Source organism: Poecile atricapillus, chromosome 7, assembly GCF_030490865.1.
Source record: "Poecile atricapillus isolate bPoeAtr1 chromosome 7, bPoeAtr1.hap1, whole genome shotgun sequence".
NCBI classification, from domain to species: Eukaryota; Metazoa; Chordata; class Aves; order Passeriformes; family Paridae; genus Poecile; species Poecile atricapillus.
The window spans coordinates 20,326,625-20,349,559 of NC_081255.1; positions in this window are offsets into that span (position 1 = coordinate 20,326,625).

Below are 22,935 nucleotides of genomic sequence, written 5' to 3' on the forward strand. Positions count from 1 at the left end.
TTACTTTATTGAGGAAAAATAAAAAAATCTGTTATACTGCTGCAAATGATGGTTATTTGAAACAGGTGCCATACAGCTTCTAAATCCTTTCCCCTGCTGATTAAATGTAGAATTTCTTTACCATTTTTCCACCAAAGAACTTTTTAAAACCAAATATTCTGTAGTATTGTGCTCTTTTCCTATAAAGTGTGAAAAAAGGGTATGTTAAGAAATCCCATAGTCTTTAGTCTTGCTTTTTTTTTTTTTTTTGAGAAAAAAGAATGGACTCTGTTGAGCTAACAGGTATTAATATATTAAAATTGCTTTTTGAGATTATGACTGTTTGTTTGCTCATAATTAGGATTAAACCTAAATCTAGCAGGTAGTGTGTGAGGTTATGTTATTGAGAGACAGTGCTAAGTGGAAAAAAAGACAAAAGAATATTTTATTTTTATCTCTGTATTCCATACCCTAGCAGTCACATAGAGGGGAAGTTTACAGGCCAAGTGATCAGGGTTATCCTGGGCTGGGATGGTGGAGGAATGGCAGTGTCAGCTGTAGGATTTGGCATTCCTGGACAGCCACCGTGGCTCCCAGCATCTGATTAGTACATGTGCATTGATTTCCTTTTTTCACTTGCTGAAACAGTGACTAGTGTTTGGTCTATTAAATGGTTGTAAAAATACAGATGTGCTTTTCTAGGTTTTCATGCCTAATGTGGGAACATTTTAGTTTTTCATCATTTAATTGTTAGCAAGGTGATGCGTTTTATCAAAAAGAGGTTGGAAGATTTTGTGTGCCTATATTGAAAATTCTATATAAACAGAACTTCTTGCTAATTTTTGTTTGTGTTCCCTGAGAGCTAAATCTTCAGGCATTAGGAACAGTCCTGAAGTTCTTCAGTGTTTTACTAGCATAATAAAAACAACAAAAAATTATTTATTTCTCTGTGTAGAGCTTATAGTGTGACTTCAGCCTTGTGTATGTGGGTAGTTGCTTTTACATACGAGAAGTATTTGTGTGTGCTGTCATGCAGAGGTGGTTGCAGATTTGAAGGTATACTGGCTTTCTTTGGTAGTACTTAAAAAAAAAATAGAAAAAAGATTATTGTAATTTGGAAGGATCTTCTTAATGGGAAGATTTTCTGGTTGTTGAAACAAGTACAGATCATGCAGCCTTTATATAGTTAGTGGTGGCAGGTGTATTACTTGTATGACTGGGGAGAGAATAAGGGATGGCAGGAGTAGCTCTGCATGTATCATATTGTATCTTGGTGAGGACAATTTCAAATACCTTTTTGTTTCATTCAGATAAAGCTGAGGGAGAGTGTGGTGGGATAGCTAAGAGAATATAAATTGTTGACTTCATTCTGTTTTTATTTGCTTGACATTTTTTTCCCCTTTTTTTTTGTTTGCTTTTTAGAGACTTAAGACACAAAAAATATCTCTGTATCCCAGTTTACCTCTCAGCAAAATGACTGTTATAATATTAAATGTCCAGGGATAAACTTCATAGTAGATTTCAAAGGCCCTGAGATTAATGGATAGAAAGCAGTGGATAAATTAAATTGTCATCCAGATGTTTTCCCTTTCTGCTACTTCATCACAGTATAAAAATTTTAATGAGATTTTTTTAATGCAACTAGTTGTTGTTTTTGTTGTTTCATCATCCACAAAATGAATTTTTTCCTTGTTAAATGTCTTGCCTCAGAGTGGTGAAGAATGTAAACTGTGTATCTGATAAAAATATTTGTGTTTGCAGTAAACTGTTTATGAAATGTAGGCAGTGTTTTGAGTTCCAGGGTATTTTTAGAGAGAAATTGATTTTAGAAGATACATTAACATGGGGTGTATAATGTTATCAGTTTAGCCCCAGTGTGAGCCAAGATGCTCTGGTTGTGTCATGAGGACCATATTTTCATCATTAAGGGTGACTTTTGGCTTCCCACTCCCTCTTCGTGTGGAAGCAGCTGAGTTAAGTGTGGTGCCCTAAGCCAAGTCCTGTGTGCCATGGAGCAGGGAGTGTGCTGAGGGGAATATTCTCCTTGCTGGTCATGTTATGCATCTGTGTTCTGGCTGCTGCCAGAAGCTTCTTTACAGAGGCCTTTGTTATGTAGCAGTTTTTAAAACATGAGCCAGACCCCTGCCATGTTCCTTAGTTTCTGATTCTCTCTTCCCTTTTCATCTCTTCATAGCTGTCTGGATCCTGGCATCCCAAATTAAACTTTCACCAAGGCAGTGGTTAGAGGTGGTGCATCCAGACAACAAGCTTGACTGCCAGTTTGCTGGAAATCCCCCTTGTTCTCATACTTTTCCAAATATTATAGTGGAAAAAAATCAGAAATTGTCATTATAAGGTAGAAATAAGGATAGACCTACCCCCAACCCCAAAAACCATTCTCCATGTTGGGTGACTGAGAGATTGTTTCCAAGCATTTATCAGATGATTTTAACCTGGTTACACTGGGCATTGATGCTCTGTGTTCTTGGAGGAAGTACTTGAGCAGAAATGGGAGACAGAGCACAGAGATATCAATAAGCAATTTCACAGAAAGCAGTAACAAGGCTTCCAAATCTTGTAAAGCACGGTATCTATTTAATACATTTTTGTCTAAGTAAAAAAGTAGATGTTAAGAGTTTCCCCCTGCCTTTCTAGGAAAACGCTCTGCAAATTTCCACAGATCACATTTAGCAAAGAGCTGAGAGATTCAGCTTCTGTTGGCTGTTGTTCATGATGCAGAAGATGACCTAGCTTTACTCTTAGATTTAATATTGCATTTGCATGTTGGCAAGCAGAAAAGTAAACAACAATTAACTTGTAAACTTAAAACTTAATTAATGGTATTAAAATAATTGAAAGAAAATTAATATAATATGCCAAGATGCTGTTTTTATTGCATCTATACAAGGCAGAACTGTAGTAAAAGTAAGTTATTCTGTAGTGTAGAGGAGTATGCATTATTAGTACATTAATATTCATTTTTATTGGAGTTTTTAATGGTTTATTTGGCAATTGAAACATAAAAAAAATTAAAATCCTGGAGATAGCCAAGAATCACAAAGGACAACGAATATATTAGGCCATAAAGTATAATGTGCTGTGTTTCTAGAATATCATGAAGAAAAGGTGAAAGCCATTTTGATCTGGATGTGATATTCTGCTGGTGTTGCCTGAATAATGAACATATTTTCTGTGAAAAAGCACCCAAAACAACAAGGCAAACTGAGGCACAACTCTCTGGGTAAGCTTTTGCTTACACAGCTTTTACTTTGGATTGCTGTAGAGTGTGCATGAGGACTTAGAGATGGGTGCCAGTCACGCCATGGAGAGCTGCTCCTGAAGCCACTGCCGGGTCAGGAGCACCGGGCTGTTGCAGGTGTCACTCAGACCGGGATGTGGTCCTGACACCACTTGCAGTGGCTGAACTGAGCTGGAGAGATCAGGATCAGTTTGATTTCAGTAATGCAGCACTGATGTTTGTGATCAAGGGCCAGCGAAAAGAGAGGATTAAATTCTATGTGTTTATTTATGTGGGCATGGGGGTGCATAGGAATATAATTACCATGGGAATGAATGGTTAATGCTGTGTAATTAAATAACCTTCAACACTTTCCAATGTAACATTTCTGAGAGTCATAATGCAATGGCAGTGCTATTAATTAAGTGGGTATATAGATAAGTATAGGCAGATTATCCTGAAGGGTAATTGAGTCAGGTAAAGATGAAATGAGAAATTTGAATATAAAAGTGAAGGAGAGAAAAGAGCAATATGAAACATCTGGGTAGGAGACTTACGTAAGTGCAAGCCACATAGTTGGACTGATATTTGTTAGGTAACTGAATTTTTGTGTGGCTATTTATTACATATTCTTGGACATAAGATACCAAGCCAACTCTTAAAATAACTCAAACAAAACTCCCCTTAAATGATTGATTCAGAAAATAGATTAGTGTTTACAGTATGATCTGTATAATGTATTTTTTAATCACTATTAATTTATCTAGGTGTTTTCTAGAAGACCTTTATAAAAATGCTGTAGAGAAATTCTACAGAAGTTGAATGCATTTTTTCTAGGAAAAACATGGTATACTTTCTATGCAGGTTTTCAGGTATGGAGGAATTTGTGAAGAATGTATCCCCATATTCCTTGGGATCAGTAAGTGTTTATAAATGTGTGTATGCACATATGCAAATAGGTACTCTTTGGTTTCCAGAAGAAACTGAAAACATTGTCATTGTGCATACATTACTCCATTACAAATAATGGTAGATCCATCAAGAATCTTCTCTAGGTTTTTAAATTCTTATATTTTATATATGTGTCAACAGTGTATGACAGAGAAAAAACTTCTGGAAAAAGTACTACTTTTTGTTTCTAATTAGTGATGCTACTAAGAAATCTTCCTGAAATTAAACTTTATCTCACTTTCAGACATACTCTTCTCTTTTAGTAGTATGCAACAGTATTTGACCCTGGCTAATGTTTTTCTCCAGTTGTAGTGCCTGAGAGAGAAAATATGTTTGCTGGCTTTCTACCCTACAACTAAATTAATAGACTGAGGGACCAATTCATTAAAATTTTATATCTGATTTGTTTGGGTCATAGCTCTGTTATAACTTGTTATAAATATCTTATATTCCTTAATATTGCATACTCTATTAACATAACAGACATTAACTACTATAGTCCATCTGGAGCTAGAGGGAAAAAGCCATAATCATTTACCTTGCCAGCTGAAAAATGATATAAAAAATCATGTGTTGCAAAAGTGATTTGACCCTTCTCACAAGTAATCAAGGAGGTTTTAAATAATTAAATAGCCTTGGGTGGTTCAATAGAAACTGTCCTTATTCCTCTCCTAATGATCTGATGCTCCTATTTGCTCATTCCGATATTCACTAAATGGTAAACTAGGATAAACTCTTTTTCTTGGCTCTTTTGTAGAAGATATTGAACAATCCATCCTGCTTTATGATAAGATTAAGGTAACACTAGGATTCCAGCTTTTCTAAAGAAATTGTTTTGTGTATCATTCTCTTTAAATATGAGCTCTGACTTAGGACCTGTGAAAATGCTCAGCTGGGGAGCTCTGCTCTATTCCCTCAATTTCATTTGTCAGGGAAGGAGGGCAGGAATGTGATCCAAACACCTAAATATCATATTATTCCTCCATGGTTGATTACTGTACATCTTGCACTTTCTAATGTTTTTCTTCACTTGTTCCAAGCTGTTTTCTCCCTATAGAGTATCCCCTGTCCCTGCTATCCAGTTATAGGACATGTGGGAATGGTTCAGGGCTGCACAAGGAAAGATTTGGATGGGACATAAGGAAGCATTTCTTTACTGAGAGAGTAGACAAACTCTGGAACAGGCTTCCTAGAGAGGCGGTGGATGGCCCAAGCCCATCAGTGTTTAAGAGACAATTCAACAATGCCCTTACTACCATACTTTAATTTTTGGTCAGTCTTGAATTGATCAGGCAGTGGGACTAAATCATCACTCTAGGTCCCTTTAAACTGAAATATTCTATTCTATTTCTTCTTTGTTAAAGAGAAGAAAAGCTGTCACTAGCAATAGGGAGACAATGTTTGCATAAAGCAAAAAAAAAAAAAAAAGAAGTCCATGTGAAAAAAAGGATCAGAGTTGAACTGACATGATTAGAAAAGCTATCAAACACTGATCCTGAGGATAACTCTGTGCTGATTTGATGGATGTCAGGGGAGAGCTACTGATGGCTTCTCTGAACCAGAAGGGACCATTGTTATGGATGGTTTATAAATTACAGGGAAGTAAAGAGAAAAGTCTTGTCCTTGTGGTAAAGTAGTTCCTCTTGGTCACATCTGAATTGCTAGGTTTTAAATCTGGATGCTAAATGATGTTAGAGGATGGCACCGGTTATCTCTTTCTCTCTGCTCAAAGGGAGCTCTCCTGTATGTGTTTGGAGCACATCTTTTTCTACCTGATGTGGCTCCAGATATGCTGCCTCCATGTGATTGAGCAATCCATGAAAATTGTTTTATATCCAGAGTAGTAATTAAATAAAGGCCAAAGTAAAGAAACAAACAAACACTGGAATCTCATGTTGATTGACTGTGGTTCTTTGAAATTTCATAGTATATAATTTATTGCTCATGCCACAACTTGTGGCTAACTCTGCTGGAATGGTTGGAAATGACATACCACTAATTTTCTCTCTCCTGTCCTCTGAATCTAATTTAGATCTCATATTCCCAGGGGCAAAACCAGAAGTGGGAAGTATATGGTTGTTGACTAAGACAGTGGTGTGTGCTTGTAAGAAGGAGGGCTGCTTTTGATCTTTGCATTTGCATGCTAAACTAGGCATATTGTAGTCCACATTTTGGACTTTGATCAGCAAGCCAAACATAGGAGAGAAAAGCTGAACATAATTGAAGAACAAAGGCTGGTGAAGGTTGCCAAAACACTACACTTCACTCATCTGCTACTAAATATCCGATTTGGTTTTTGAGTTCTTCCTGATGGCTGTGGATGAGACAGATGATAGGATTCTGCCCATCTCAGGCAGCCCCCAGTTAATAGTGTCAATAGTTGTCAAGATGTCAGAAATGCATTTCAAGATTTATAGCTTCCCAAAGGAATGGGCAGAAAAAAAGATAAGTGCCCATTTTGTTTCTGAAGTAAACTGAAAAAATTGTGTGGGGGGAGAGGGGAGGAACTCTCTGTACTGAGTAGAATAAGTATTAGTTCAGAATCCAGGAGTCCAGATTGTCTTTGCCTATACACAGTGACAATCTCTTACCAGATACTTATGACTCTTTAAAGAATGCAAATTTGCAGATTCCTACTTTCATTACCTATTTTTGTGTCAGCACAGTGGGAATGTTAACCTTGGCTTATCAAGTGGCTGAGCAGGGCTGAATAGACTTTTATGCATTGAAGCAGGTTCAGATAAAGCATTATTAGAAATGGTAGCATTAGGAAAGTGCAAGAACCTTTTCAATGTGTTAACAGATTTGTGTCATCAGAATTTTCTAATTTGATTAATCCTATGAAATCATAAATGAGTGTTGCTTTGCATTCAGGGAAAACTGGGGGAAAGGGACCTGTTTAATATATTTTTGTATTGGTGAGTAGTCTGATGGCTCAGTGCATTCCCTTCTACCCCCTTAAATAAGAGATAAATTTTCTTTCCTCTAAAACTATGTTGAAATTAATCATTCAGGGAAACTGGGACTTAACCTTCATTTTTACTAGTGCTTTGTAACATTGAACATGCAAAATGGAAAACCTGTTAAATATGAGACATAGAGCTTTTGGAACATTTCAATACAGTCAAAAGATTGCAAAAGCTTCCATGCAATACAATAATTTCAGGGTGGGTTTTCTGATGCTTTTTAAAACACATCTCAAGCCTTTGTGAAATGCATTTAGGAAGTAGTGAATTGTTTCTCTAGAATAATATGTTTCCTGATTGCACTTACAAGGTTTTGTCACTTTTGTTATTAATCACAGTGACAATCTTATGTCTTTAGGCCAAGGGCAAGAGTTCTCTGTTGTTGATCTAGTCAGAAAGTACTCAAAGTTTGTACTGGCATGTCATTAATATTTACGCTGCACAGGTAATAGAGTAAATATTAGGGCTATGAATTATTGAAAGTGAAAGGAAAGGGATGAAATAACTGTTTGTTATTTTGGTTGTTATATAGTTTTACATGTTTTTGAAAAATGAGGACCCGTGAAAGAGAGCATCACTTTCAGTAGAGCTTATGATTTTGCATTAATGGGAATTTTCTTTGTCAAATGATATGAATGTTTAAAAAGAATTCCAAATACAATTCTTATGATGAGTTGTAGAACAAAAAAATTTACAATAATTTAATACAGCTACCTTAGAGAGGGTGAAAGAGTGTCCTTTACAAATGACTACCCTCAAAAGGAAGTGTGATTCCCAGAGTATTCTCAGTCTCTACCATGATTGCCTGCATGACATAGTGCTTCAATTCTGCTTTTCCCTCATCATCCCTGAACTTCTGTTTATGGATCTGGCCAATGGACAAACATCTTTGACAGGCTTTAGGTAAGTTTCCTGCTTAACTTTGGGCAGAAGTGTAAGAAAATGAAGTACATACAAACCGGGGGAGTAGTGCAAGTGGCTTTTATGTCTGCTGGGGTGTAAATCAGGGAAATGAAGAAGGGGTTTCTTGCGTGTGTGGGTGGGAAGACTTCTACAGCTTGCAGCAGTTCTCAGGGTACCGTATGTAGCAGAGCAAGCAAGGAAAGTCAGCAAGGTCAATGTCTAAGCAGAAAATTAGTAAGACAAAGGCTTGCACCAGCAAAGTGCTGTGCAACTCACTTCCAAATGCTAATAAAGATGAGAATTTAATTACTCTCCATAATTATGTATTCCTCATTGGTGGATCTCAGGGTCATTTTCACAGGACAGTATGTTTGGGGTTTTTTGATCACAAACTGTGATCAACATATACAGGACTTCTGACCTGTATATGCACCCACAAAGTAACATCGTTAACCAAGAGATGAAGGATTGCAGAGCAGGCTGGCCCTAATGTCAGAAAGGATCTTGTGGTCCTTGGTTGGTCAAGGACAGGCAATGCATCCAGCTAGTGGCAATGCAGTTTGAGTTGGCTGACAGTGAATTGATTTCTTGCTCATAAAATACCATTCTGTGCCCTGAATATTGTTTTTTCACAAATGGTTTCAAAGTTTCTTGGTTGTATGGTGTGTTGATCCTTCCCCAGAGGAGGGTATTCATCCCACATCTGGCCGTGATTTTTTTATTCTGCTCTGGCAGCTCCTCCCCTTTAGCCTTGCAGCTCAGTGGGGTGGTGTTAAGGCTGAGGGGTGGGGGCTGATAACCATCCCTCCCTCAGAGAGTTATAACCTGTCTTTAACAAGCCTGTGTCCTACTGTTGCAGAGCCAGCTTGGAGGAGACCTGTGCTCCTGTGGGAGCAGAGAGGGTTTCTCACTTGAGCTTTTGACTGTTGCCTGTACCAGCCTGCTGCTCTAGGCAGATTTTGTGCTTGTGCTCTGTCTTGGTCTGCCAATGACTTTTTCACTCTCTACTAAGACAGATCATATAGAACTGCATTATGAATACAGAGAGCTAGGTTAATGTAATACTTCAGCATCCACTAATACTATTGCTAGATCAGCCAGGGAAATTACTTAATGGTAAAACCAGGCACTTCTGTAGTGATCAATGCAAAAAGTCACCCAACTGTATCCAAAATTACTGCTAAAGCCATAGCACTTGCCAACAGCTTGCAGGGTGTGGTACCAAAATGATCAGAGCTGCTCTCAGTGTTATGCATGTCTGTTTTTATCATGCTTCTTTGTTCACCTTCTGTGGTACTTATTAGTTAAACATGACCATGCATGACCGAGCACTCTCCAGAAGACTGAGTTAAAACTAATCAAGCTGATTTCTCTGCTAAAGCTGGCAAAGATTAGAGATGTGAAGAGACCCCCTTGCTGTTGTTCTGACTTCTAGTGGAGTTCAAAGAAATTCAGAGCTGAAGAACCACACCCTGTATCACCTGGGTAAGATGGATGTGCTTCTGAGATAGACCAGGCTGGTGACAGACTAACAAATCAACTCCGGGGTCATGCCTGAGGACCCACTGTAATTAAATAATGCATCATTTCAGGACTGAGGGATTTGTTTTGGTCTGAGACAGACTGCCAAAGGTTCCAAGCAGCAAGGCTGCAGCCAGTGGGCAGTACTGGATTTGGCCAAGCAGGCCAGCCAGGGACAAGCCATAGCACAGGGAGGAGAGAATAAAGGACCACAGCTCAACAGGCGGGAAGCAGGATCAAGAACCAGAGCCAGGAATCAACGGGTGAAGCATGAAACTGAGGCAGACTGGGAATTCCCACAAGGTTGCTTGTAAAGACAGCTGTTTGATGTTTAATGTAGTTAAGAAGAGGCATTGAATATGGTCTTTGTTTTCTGTTACCTCTGTCTCTACTGACCAATGACCAGAGACGCCTCACTCCAGCTGGGCAGCAAGTTCATTATATGCTTTTTTTTTAACACTGGCTTCAGTGGCAGGATCTGTAGTCCCTCTTGTCCCAGCAGTTTTATGCTTCCTACCGAGTTTGCACTTTTTTATCAGACAGGCAGTGAATTGTTTACCAGAGATTTACATTCTGACCAACCAGGCTGCCTGAGGACTGAGCAGAACAAGGGCCATATTCCTCCTTGGCCTATTAGGCTGGTGTCTGTCTCACCTTTGCTCCTTTGCATCGAGTCTCTCTGATTGCTTGCGAATGGAGAGGCTGTGATTTTGCTGACTGTGCTGCTTTGGTTCAGCTGTGAAGCAGTTGCTTATAATTGGTGCCAAGAAGTAGCAATCAACTGGGAAAAACAAAGCTCTGGGAAAAGTTGATTTTTATTTTTTTCCCCCCTGCAAAATGTTTTTGTGATCTGATGCTTGAAATGAAAATGTGGGTAGAAGGAAAGAAGACATTGTGGAGTTTGGTTTTCTGTGATTTACAGCAAATAGCTCCTTCTAGATGGTGAAGGGGTAGAAATAATGATGATGAACCCATATGCTGTTTGGGCCTGGTTCTCAAAATTGCTTTTTTGATGTCTCAGGGGTTATTTGGGTAAACAAAGTAATAACATCCAGTTTCAGGAGGTGACCATATGTGGTTTTTCATAAGCAGGTTAAAGGAAGACTTCATTAAAGAAAAAAAGAAACACTGACAACGACCAAAAATTAAGTTCAGTGTTGTTGATATCTGTGGGGAAAAATTCACTTCCAAATGCTAACAAGGATGAGAATTTAATTACTCTCCATAATTATGTATTCCTCATTGGTGGATCTCAGGGTCATTTTCACAGTACAGTATGGCTGGGGTTTTTTTGATCACAAACTGTTTACTAGTCTAGTTTTGTGCTTTTAAACAGATGCTGACTGTTCTACCCTTAAGATAAGCAAAGTAAGTTCTGATGTCAGCTACTTCCAAATATTCAGGAGGCAAGACAGAATGCTATGTATCTACTGTTAGGCTGCGATCGATAAAGGTCATTATTTGTATTTGCCAACAAACTTCCTAATTTTATTTTTTAAGCAAACCTTACTCTGATACATGAATATTGAAAGTACATCACACCACAGCTTTGCAGCACAGCATGCTTGTTTGACTTTACCAAGGGTCATCTGTTGGTTTTGGTCATTTTTAATTAATATTTTCCATGCTTTTAGTTTAATAACACCTTATTATCCAATTTCACCTCTCTCTTGCTATTTGAGATTTTAAGGTCATACAGCTCTTACTAAATTTTAAGGTCTCTTTTCTTTCAGGTCTCGCATGTTTTTGCTCTGATTGCCCTCACCAAATTCAATGATATCTTATTTTTTAACCACTAAAATAATTTTTAGTATTTTCAAATCTTTGATCCTATTTTGTCTAAAAGGCTCAATTATTACCAAAATTTTTAGTTCAACATACTTAAACAGAAAAAGTCTTGCAATTTCAGCTGACAAATAAGAATTACAGTGTTGAGAATATGCCAAGCTCACCCCCTGACTTTCACACTTATCTGGTCTGGTTACTGTTTCTGTGAAAATCCTTCCCTTCCTAAAGAGAAATTTCCACTTTTATTTATTTTTATATATGAGAAGTTGCTTCTTTTACTGCTGTTATTTTATACCTCTGGTCATGTAAGTGCTATAGAAACCAGACATATATTAAAGACTGATGAAGCTCTGGTTCTCCCCAAATGAATTGTGCATCCAAATTATTTTTTTTCCATTGAAATGTGTGGATCTGGAACTTTCATACCTGTAAATGTTTGTGTGTTAAGTTGCTCTTACTGCATGTGTGATCAGGAGAGTGGAGAGTATATGTTCTTCTTAAAGCATTTTTAGATAGAGTTATTAACAAGAGTTAGTAAGGAAACCTAGCTCTCTGCCATTTGATTTACTGTAGACTTGAGACATGAATGCAGCAGCGGCTCAGTCATCAAAGGAATACTTTATATTTCAAATTTGTACCCCTATTCTAGTAATTTTTTTTTTTTGAAAGCCCAGGTAAAGAGTTAACACTGATTCACTTCCTTCTCCCTGGTTACACAAATAGGTAGTGAAACCTTGTGTGGAAACTAGCAGAGATTTGTAACAACATGATTGCTTTGCCAGAGGGACCGAGCCCGAGAGCTGTCCCTTGGGAGCACAGGCCAGAGCACTGATGTGGCGCTTCTCTTTGGGTCAGCCACAGCAGGAGGCAGCAACTCAACGTTTAAAAGAGTTTCTTGTAGAATTCTTACTTTTTGGAATTTGGAATTTTGTAAGTCAGGTACAGAGAGGCTCTCTGCTTAGCTTAGTTTCATGTTGGTCACATGGAGCCAATTAGCCTTCCAGAAGTCTAACCATGAAACGTATACCCGTGGCTTTGTGTAACAGTCACAGCATTCATCCTGGGAGGGGGAGAAGGGGAGGAAAAAGAGAAATAATTAGCTTCCAGAAATGTGTACAATTCCAGATAGTGACCAAAATTACATTTCTGATTTTAATGAAAGGTTTTCTGGCTCAATAAAATTTAGAGCAAAGCCCTGCTGGTTCAAATTATTAGTGCACTCCTTAGACCTGGTGAGTTTTATATAGTTTCATGTGGCTCTTTGTACATTTTGCACAGCTTTAGTTCAACTCTATTGCCCTCCGTGTAAGAACCCTTTTATAGACTTACATAGAGATGAAATTAACTCCTAAGGAACAGTATTAGTGGAATGATATTTCTCATAATCTTGGAGACTGGGATGTTTTCCAAGACAGCAGTATGCTTTTGAGTAGAAGAAAAATTACAGATCTGGGATCATTCTGGCTGAATTTAGGAACAGTGATAGTTTAATAAAATGAAATGCCACCGGGTCAAGCCTGTAGCTGTGGCATGTCACTTACAGTGGAGTGCATTGAGGAAGGTGGTTCTGGCTGGCCAGGTAGCAGTTGGCTTCCCCCCACTTACAGTGCTCTCTTTTTGGAATTTTACTTAGTATTGCTATTGTCTCAGTAATATTTTCTGTGATTCTGCATCCCTCTGTAGCATCCTGAATACAGCTGCAGTAATCACATGGAGCAGTTTGAACTGGCAGGAGGGGTGCAGGTGGCTTCTTCACTTCTAGGTCATGGGATTCAACAGGTGGGAGGAGGGAGCATGGCAGAACTGCAGCTCATTTAACCATCTCATTTTAAAGCCTGTTCAGGACTGCTTTGATGACACATCAGAAGGGAGAGTTTCAAAGCAGTGCTGAAGTGGCTTGAGTTTATTTCATTTCTGTCATTAGAGAAGAAGATGGAAGACTTATTATCTGCAAGGTTAATGGCAATAAGTTAGGTAAGAACAAGATGAAGGAAAAAATCCTTCCTTCACTTCCATTAATAAAAAAAGTAAACATTTAGTTCTCTGCAGGCAACTGTAAAGAACTGCATTGAGCACACAGATATTTTTTCCTGCAGGCCATCCAGACATTGATTTTAGGGGAAAATATATTTTTTTGATACTTCCTAAGTATGAAATAAAGGAATTTTCACCATTCAGCTATCATTCCTCTGATAAGCAAAACACAAGGGATCTTCACCACTTGATGCATTTTATAGGTAAAGTTCTTCTGTTGTATTAGTTCCATTAATTATTTCTAGAAAAAAAATAGAGCTTTTAAAATATTAACTTTGATGTGATTGTATATTACAACATATAGTCCTGCAATTTACTCTGTGTAACTTAAATAAGTAATGTTTGCAAAGGAGCAGGGAACTGGTCCTCCTGGAGACCAGTCATGGGTTAATGCACTGTGGTCAAAGTCCTGGACAGGTAGGAATGATGTAGAAATTTGATCACGTAACGCAGACTTTTCTATTGCTGTCTCCAGAAATTCTGCCATTTTCTGCCTACTGTTTACAGTGCTTAGGGGAGAAATCCCTTGCAGAGGCGCAGAGTGTGCAAGAGATGTTTCATAAAGGGCCAAGACCTCCACCAGAACAGTAACAGCTCTCATCTTCAGCTAGTCATTAACCACTATTTATATTGACTCCTGCATTTCGTAGTGTTTATAACCACTCATCTCTTGGTAGCAGTAACTTGCAAAATGCACACAGCGGATAAATGCATCAAGATGACAAGACTCACTTCACCCAGTACGTGGGAGCAGTTGATGTGATGTTTTCATCTTTTATGTGCACCAGCTGTCTGGCCTTGAGCCACCGTAGTTTCTAGTGGCCATGGCAGGGACATCACTGAGTGATTGCAGTTCCTGCAGTGTGCGCTCCTTGCACCGCGTCCTTTGCATCTGCTTGATCTGTGACACATTGCTGATGGCTTGAAGAAACAAGGAAGCCTATTTGAGTGGCCTGAACTGTTTTGCTCAGCTCTGACAAAATAGGCAAAACTGGCAGGTGAAGTTAGATGTCCCCTTACTTCTGAAAATGACAGAAATACTCTTTTCTGCCTGATTTTCCACATACTGAACGTGTTAGTGCTCTGTTAGTCACAAGTCTCTTCATTATATGCTGCTCAATAGAGTTAGTAAATATATTACAGAAGTCAGAAGGAGAATTTAAATTTCCAGTAGTTTAATGTATGGGTTTGACAAATAACTCCTGGCTGACAGCGGTTCTAAAACGTTATAAAATACACAATCTCTTCTACGTCCATCTTACTGAAGGCACTGTTAAAATTGTAAGCTTGTGCTGATTGAGAAATGTGACTTCTGGAAAGTTATTCCTTTTTGTCTCTGGTTGTCAGGGTGCTCTGTGTAAGGATGACATTTCAAAAAAGAAACATATCTAACAATAATTCTGGAGATATTTCTTTTTTCAGCAAAGGTTGATAAGAAACAGAAAATAATTTTCTATCTAGAGGTGAACAGAGACTGCATTATTTTCAAAGTAAATGAGGTATTGATGAAAATGTAATAATAATTATATGACTGAAACTGAAGGAGGATGACAGGACTAAATTGAATGTAGTCAGAACATAGCTGTAGTAATGAAAAACCTGCCATCATATGTATATATGTATATAATGAAACATAGGTTTGATTTGCTTTTATATGTATGTTTTTTTTTCTTTTGGAAACAAAGACCTGTTATTTCAATCTAGAAAGCTTAGCTTGAAGTTCCAAATTGTAGAACTGATGGGTAGGTGAAAGTGAGATGATTAATGAAATTATTCCTGTTGCTGGCATTATTCTGCTAATGTCCTGTATTTAATTCTTGTTATCATACTTACCCATCTTGAAACGTGTCGTCAGTGAGTGTCATTACTTCTTTTTGTTCCTTGAAAGAGAGGAGACAGAGAAAAAGAAAAGCAAGCAGTGTGTTTCTAAATGAGATGTGAGAGTTGAAACAATTTTTCTGTATTTGGGCCGTTAGATTAAAATCGGCACACTTGAGTGTATCTTAATTCTAAAACTGTTCTTGTCCTTTTAATCTGTTTGCCTACTATAAACTTTTGGCCCCTAAATCTTGAAGGGCTCAAAAGGTGATTGTTTTATTTCTTTTAAAATCAAGGTGCTTTGGGAGGTGAATATGCCTTGTCAAGTTCTTGGAGAGCAAAGGGATGACAATTCAGCATGAGACATGGCAGGTGGTTAACAGTGTACTACTGGGCTTAGATATGATTTTCTTTTAAAGATTTTTCTGCATGCTGTTAGTTTTTAATGAACGGGAAATGCTGCCTCTTATAGGTGCAGAGAACCATCCAGCTACTTCTTTAAGAGGTGCAGTATCACTCAGGTGCCTCCCTTATTGGTCAGTCAGATGCAATGCAGTTGGCTGGATAAATGCAGATGAGAGTGACCTTTGGGTTGCCAGTCTGTGCTGAAAAACAGCAGGTGTACAAGGAAATAGAGGCAACAGCAAAATTTGGAGGAGAGAGGTTAACAGCAGGCATAGTGTCCTCAGTCACGGTGCTTCTCTGTGAAGAAATTACATCAAAAAATTGCCTTCTTAAAAACAGATATGTCAGTAATTTTGTAGAAAAGAGTTGGTTGGAGTGTTGTTTGGAATTTATAAAGGGGTTTCAGGAGTCTATAAAATGACATGTGAGTTTCCTGTCTCATTACAGTTAACTTCAGGAAAAAAATGTTTTTTCATGTGTGTATTAGAAATACCCAATTAAATTCTACATGTGTGCTCATATCTCAGTTTCTGGTTCCAGGAAAGAGTTAAATATTTAAACCACATTTGTTTTTATCTAAAGAGAACATGTACCCATGGGGCTCTTCACTTTAGAAATTTACTCAGGTTTAGATGATTTCAACGTTTGCACGCTTGTCCTTGCCTCGGCTAGAATTCTTTTTCCTTTCTCTCTTCTTATCCAGAGTCTGCATCATTCCCATGGATTCCTCTTCCCTGTGCTCTTAGCTGCCCCGTATCTGCAGAGAGCTACTTCTCTGCCCACTGCAGTCCAGTAGCAGCTCCCTTGTTCTTTTGGATATCATATTGTGAAACTCAGTAATTTTAATTTTTTATTTTACACTTAGAAATATAATCACCCTGTCACATGTACTGTCCACATGTTCTAGTTTGGTTCAGACTCTCTAGAAGATTCAAAGGTTATAAGGTGGAAGCATTTCCCATTTCATATTAAGCTTTAATATGCATCTGCTTTAATTTGCTTAAGGCAAAATATTTTTAGAGCGTGACTTGGAAATGGTATTTAATAATGGTCAAGATCGAGTTGCAGTCATTCATAGGGTCTAGGAGTATGGCTGGCAACTGGCACCTCTACGTGAGCCCACATATATGAGCATGCACATTCACATGCACACATTGATGCATTTTAACACCCCCCATCCCTGCAATCTGCTGCAATACGCACCCCATCATGCACACACAGCCTGTTCTGCCTCACAGTAGAGGAAGCGATGCGCTAATGTGTCAGTAAAGAAGCTGATGAGAAATCACGCTTTGCCTTCACGAAACATCCTGGAGAAATTTTACAGCAGGAGAGCGAACAGGTATTTTGACAGAAAGATAAGGAGGAGAGAAGAGGTAAATTCCTAAATGTGTCATGTTGAATGCAAGTGATGGAGATGTAAAGACTACTAGGAATAAAAAGCAGAGAAGAAAAAAGATAGGAGAAGAGAGGGGGAAGGAGAGCCTTAAGTATCATGAAACAGCTTGAAGGAAAGACCTGGTAGGAGAAACTGAGAACATAACCAAATGAAAAGCATGAAAGTGGTTGGGTGGGGAGGGGTTTGCAATGGTGTGTCTGAGCAGAAAATGATGATGGAGTGAAGAGCAAGAATATGAAATAAAAGGTTATAACTGAAGAGGAAAAAAGAATCGTACACATGCTACTAAAATTTAGGCAGCTTTGCTTTATTGTATAATGCGTGTGTACATGCATTTCACAGTCTAAAACAAGTACTTGCTAACAGTGAGAATAATAAGTTAAAATTAATAAGAAATTAGAGAATTTAATGAGAGAAGTGTAGGACTGGCTGAAATCTGGGAGACCATTGGCTCACTCTTCACGACAAAGGTAATTCAATGTGGCAAACCCTAAAAGTTGCATCAGTATCTTTGATAATAAGCAGAGCTTTCTGCTTCCCTTAAAAAAAAAAGTAAGAAAGGAATAAATAATAATTTTTCTTTTGATTTACATATCTTGTGAAATGTCTTTGTCCATTTCATGTTTGTAAAATTTCATATAATTTCAAATAATAAAAAAATCCTACTTATTTTCATAAGTGTCTGTACTAATAACATTTTTACTTAGGAAAATGAATTAAACATGACCTACATAATAGCTAAGTATTTGTCATGGTAATGTTTTTGTGAGAGATAAATTATTCTGAAGCACTCAAATCTTCCAAAATAAATCCCAAATTGTGCTATTAGAAGGTAAAATAAAAAAATTTATAAGACTGTTACTTTTATGCAGAGGCACCGTAAGAAAAGTAGAATGTTTCCCATTCTAATAGCATGTAGTCTTTTCTCAAAATACTCATACATAATTGTGTGAACAAGAAAGCTTGTGCAATGTAGGGCGCTGACAGTTTCTGAACAGACCATGACATCCAGAAGTGAAAACTGTCAGCCAGGTGATAGACTTTGGCTTTTCTTGTGTGCTGAAGTTTGTGTTCAGTTCCATTACTAACTGTGCACAGATTTTGAAAACTAGGTCATCAGTGGTGCAGCATTTTTTTATTGTGATTTATACTCTGCATGTTTGAACAACCAAAATAATTTTCATGCATACCATGAATCATGGCCCTATTTTATCCTTAGTTTTCACTTTTTTCCTTATATAAGCAAACTCCTATTGATTTTGAGCAGATTTTCCTTGAATGAGAGCTGAGGAGGGACTGTAATATTTGGCCTGAAGGATTGTATAAGCTAGTATGAATCATAAGAATTTGGAGACAATATATTTTAAAATTATTTCCTCTCAAGTACATTACTACATCTTGCATGTTACTATCTTACTAAAGGAGCTGTCTGAATGCCATATGGATAAATAAACTCTCCCATTCCCTGTTCACTCATTTTTCAGAGCCTCTCTACTTTTCTTGGCAGGTTGTGTTGCAGAAATAGTATTGATGGGGATCCTCAGCCCATGCACCCTGATTCTAAAGCTCTGTCTGCAGAGCCTGTTATCTGGCTTTTATTTATCCACAGACTTCTTTTGAAGACAGCCCCCCTTAGAATAAATCTTGACAGCCTACATCAAGGTCTCAATCTTCTTTCTCCTTGTGATGGAGTTTGTGATCAATGGTAAGAAGTTAGCTCTCTCTCCCTTATGTCTCTGGAGCTTTTAGAGCTCTGAAAATACCAAGAGCATGACCCTCAGTTATATATATGAAAATACTATTTTTTCCCCAGAAAAAGAGCAAATAGGAACTTGTCAGTCAGTCTTTTTGAAAGCAAATTCTGTCAGGGAAGCTAGAATCTGCATCTGTCATTTGGCTAAGAGTATAACTGTGGCCCAAATGTGAGTAACAGTGTAGAGCAGTGCTCAGACTAAGGAAAGAGGTTGGTAGAAAAGTTTCTGCCCTTGTGCAGTGACTCTTGTGAGTCAGGAATGAGTTTACTGTCAGTTATGGTGCACTGCTCACAAGCCTTTCCACCAGAGACTGCACACCGTGGGAGTTTTGGTGACTCCTTCTATCATATGTGGGAAAAATAGGTATTTTAGCCAGAGAACTAGAACCCAATGTGCCTGAGCAGTTTTACACTGGTTTGGAGAAAGTCAAATAGGAGAACAGTTTTAATTTTAAGTTATCAGAATGGTGTTTCTGATACATGTATATTCACTTTTTTTCTCAAACAGATTAAACTAATTATTCAGATTGGCTCAAAAATTCCTGCGTGTTTCTTGTGGAGTTTTTTGGTGGGATTTTTGAACCCATGTGTATTGTAGGTATAGACTTGTGTCTCCAAATGAATTCTTTTAAATTTCAATAGGATGTTGTGCATAATTGGAAATATATGCTATCAGTTAAATAAGAATAGATTGAGAAACAAACTAAACTAAACTTTTTTAGCCTTATGACTTGAAGGTCAGCATTAGAGTACAGTGAATATTTATAAATTGAAAATACAGGAGGAGAATAGGATGTTACTCTGAGAAAATGATGCATTTTTGAAAAAAAGCAATTACCAGTCAAGAAATGAGAACGGAATTTTGTGTACTGGTTGCTAATCACATATTGTGTATTTGTACACCAGTCAAATTATTTTCTTTAATGGCTGCACAAAATAGAGCTTCTCAGATGTTATCTAATATGCAAAACAATATATTTAAATAAAAAACCCTCAAACCTTTTGCATAATGTTTTCTGATAGCAGATGTAGATCTGTAGCAGCATAAATTAGGGCATTGTTCCAGAATGCTGCTGCATTTAAAGTTATGTCAGTCATGGGCAATATTAGAAGCTGCTTGGCTCCTGGTCTCTTTGGGCAGGGTTATTTCCAGTGATATATTCTTTTTTGATATAGCTAAATAGTTTTCTAAGTGCTTGTTTTTTAGCTATAATTAATTCTTTGAACATCTATAGCTGTTCCATTAAGACTGTCATAACTAATGAATTAAATCTGGCAGAATCCCATTGGAGATGCATTTAATTTATTCGCTTTAAAATTCTAATGGAAGTAATTATGGATGTCCGAAGGATTAAGGATTACTTAACTAGGAGGTCAGTTGGCATTGCATCCATTTTAGAGATGAATAAACTGAGGTGGTGGGAGATAAATGGTAAAGGTAAAGAAAAGTATGTTAGAAAGACAGGAGTGGAAGCCAAAGCTTTAGTCAGTGTAGTTGCACTGTATGGAAAAAAACTCGATTTTCACTGTTTCTTGAAGGATTCATGATGGGTAGTTCATTGCTTTTCATTTTAATTGCAAGAATGCCATCACTTTGAAAAGCACAGAGATTACATCTGAATTGACCAAAGTTTGTTTCCTTCTTCTTCCTCCTCCCCACTTTGTGTGACATTTTGAGCAGATATATTTTCCTTCTTTTCAAAAACTGTCAGTATTAATTCAATCTGTGCCTACAGAGATGGAAAAGAGTTAATAGAAACATTAATAAGTACAACCTTAATAGGATTTGAACTTGCAACCTTTGAAATATGAATTAGGAATTTATCTGGTAGTCTACACAGTCTTTCATTAGCAGCTGTGGGAATTTACAGGTGTTAAATTAGTTAGAGAAATGCTGCACTATTCCATGAATGCAATAAAAACATAATGAGAACTACAAGGAAATAAATTAATTCAAAAAAAGGAATCTAATATAAGGGCAGCAAAGTTCAAATAAAGCCTGCTCTCTAGTTTTTAACAAGATTTCTGAGATGTCACCAATATTAGACATAATACTGCATTGTTATGCTTCACTTGTTGAAATATTTTCATTAAATGCAAACTTCAGTGATTCCTCCCCCCCCCCTTTAAAATGCCTTCATTTCAAATATTTCTGTGTAGTAGTTTGCCTGTTGAAATGAAGTTACAGTGTGATAGGTTAGAGTTAGAAGCCTCTGGTCTGAAGACTCAGTCAGAAGGATGCTGAGCTTGATGGGACAAGGGGAGGGGGAGCACAGAGCTGGGGCAGGCAGGTGCAGCACGGAGCACTGCCCCTCAAGCTGGTGGGGAGGAAGGGAAAATGGATTGACCAAGGCTGAGCTATGTTTCAGATACATGACAGCTTTAAAATTTTTTGAGTGAAAAATATATTTCAACTTCAAGGGCATTAAAATGGTGTCATCCCAGTTGGCTAATGCATGAATTACAATAGCATGACCAAATGTATTGCTTTGACTTCATCGTGTGAGTGCTTTGCAGTATGTGTTATGGGACTTAGGTTAATTCATGCAATTTTAGGTCTTGCGTTGCTTTTCTTCCTTCTGGTTTTAAAAAACCCAAAAACTCAGGTGCAAAACGTTTTCAGTCACCAAATGCAGAAATTATTTGTACCTCAGTGAAGGGAGAGTGAAGAAACTTGTTACGGGGGCTTATAGATGATAGCTCAGAGAGCGGCTCTGTGGGCTCAGCAAATCCGTATTATCCACATCCATGTAAGACATTTTGCTACATTACTCCCTGCAGTGTCTTCAGCAGCATGTTACTGCTGGTGAGCATTGCTGCAGCAGTTGCAATGAAGGAAACAAATTACACTTGCTTAGTGGGGAGAGTAGTTCTTGGCACACAGGGCTGCTATATAATTGCTACTGAGACGTCAGCACAGGGCCCCCAAACCTGATCAATACAGATGTACTAGCAGGGACTGTGGGCTCTCTGTGTCTTTTGACACAAAGCAAGAGCTGAGCAGTGAGGTGGGATGTAGTCAAAAGCCCAACCTTACCTGAAGAAAAAGTATGAAAAATGTTACTCACTGATGGATCTTATATTCAATATTTATTAGAGCTGCCTGTATCAAGCTCTGGGTGTTTACAATTTGTAGGAACAGACATACCCATTTTGTCAAGAACTTTTGAATCATAAGCTGCAATGTGATCTGTGTTCCTGAGTTGCACCCAACCCACCTGAATCTTAAGTTTGTAGGAATCTTTAAAAACCCCTCAAGCCCTTCAGCACTCCCTAGCATGAGCAGAGTGAGACAATGTCAAATTGCTGAATGTCTTCTGACTTTCTCTTTCCATTTTTCTTGAACAAGGGAGGTAGAAAACACTCCTGGATTATGGTAACTTCTTTTTTTCCCTTTATTTCCCCCCTTTGCTCTGAATTTCTTCCAAAGCATTTCCAATCATTAGGGAGTAGATAATAATTTCAGTTTTAGCCTTTGAATATTCTTCTGGAATATTTAATCAAGTAGATAAGAGTAAGATACATTTAGCTTCTTTAAGTTTATACCCACGAGTTTCCTCTCTCCCAGAATTTCTGATCATCATTTACAGCAAGGGGGTTAAGCTGAATAAAGGTTATTATGAATAAAGGAATGTGGTGAGAAATAACCCAGCTATGTTAGAGATTTGTTTTGTTTGTTGGTTTTTCCAATGAAGAAAAAGAGCCTCTGCTGCCTGGAAGCCCTGGGTGTGAGCAAGCAACTTGTATTGGTGATGGTACTGTCTGGCCCCTCTTCTCAAAGCTTTTTCTTGAATCAGTGAATGCTGATGGATTAGTTATTGGACAGTTATATTGCAGGCATGTGGACTGATTATCAAGTTAATGTCTGTTGTTGTCTGTGGGTTTTCCCATTTTATGTTAGTTGTCTTGTTTCCTGGCTTTTTCTATTTGTTAACATCTATTTTATATTGTGATATATCTTCAGTGTGGCATCCTGTAGTAAATACAGGGAAACTAGGACTTGTTGGCAGCAAACACAATTTAGGATAAAATTGCTGTTAACCTTGAATTCAGTTGTGTTGTATGACCTAAAATTAGTCAGATTAGGAGTCTGTTCTGGTCCTTTAGAATTACATTATTTATATATTAGTATATTTTTTTCATATATTTAAATATATATTATTTACATTGAACATACATG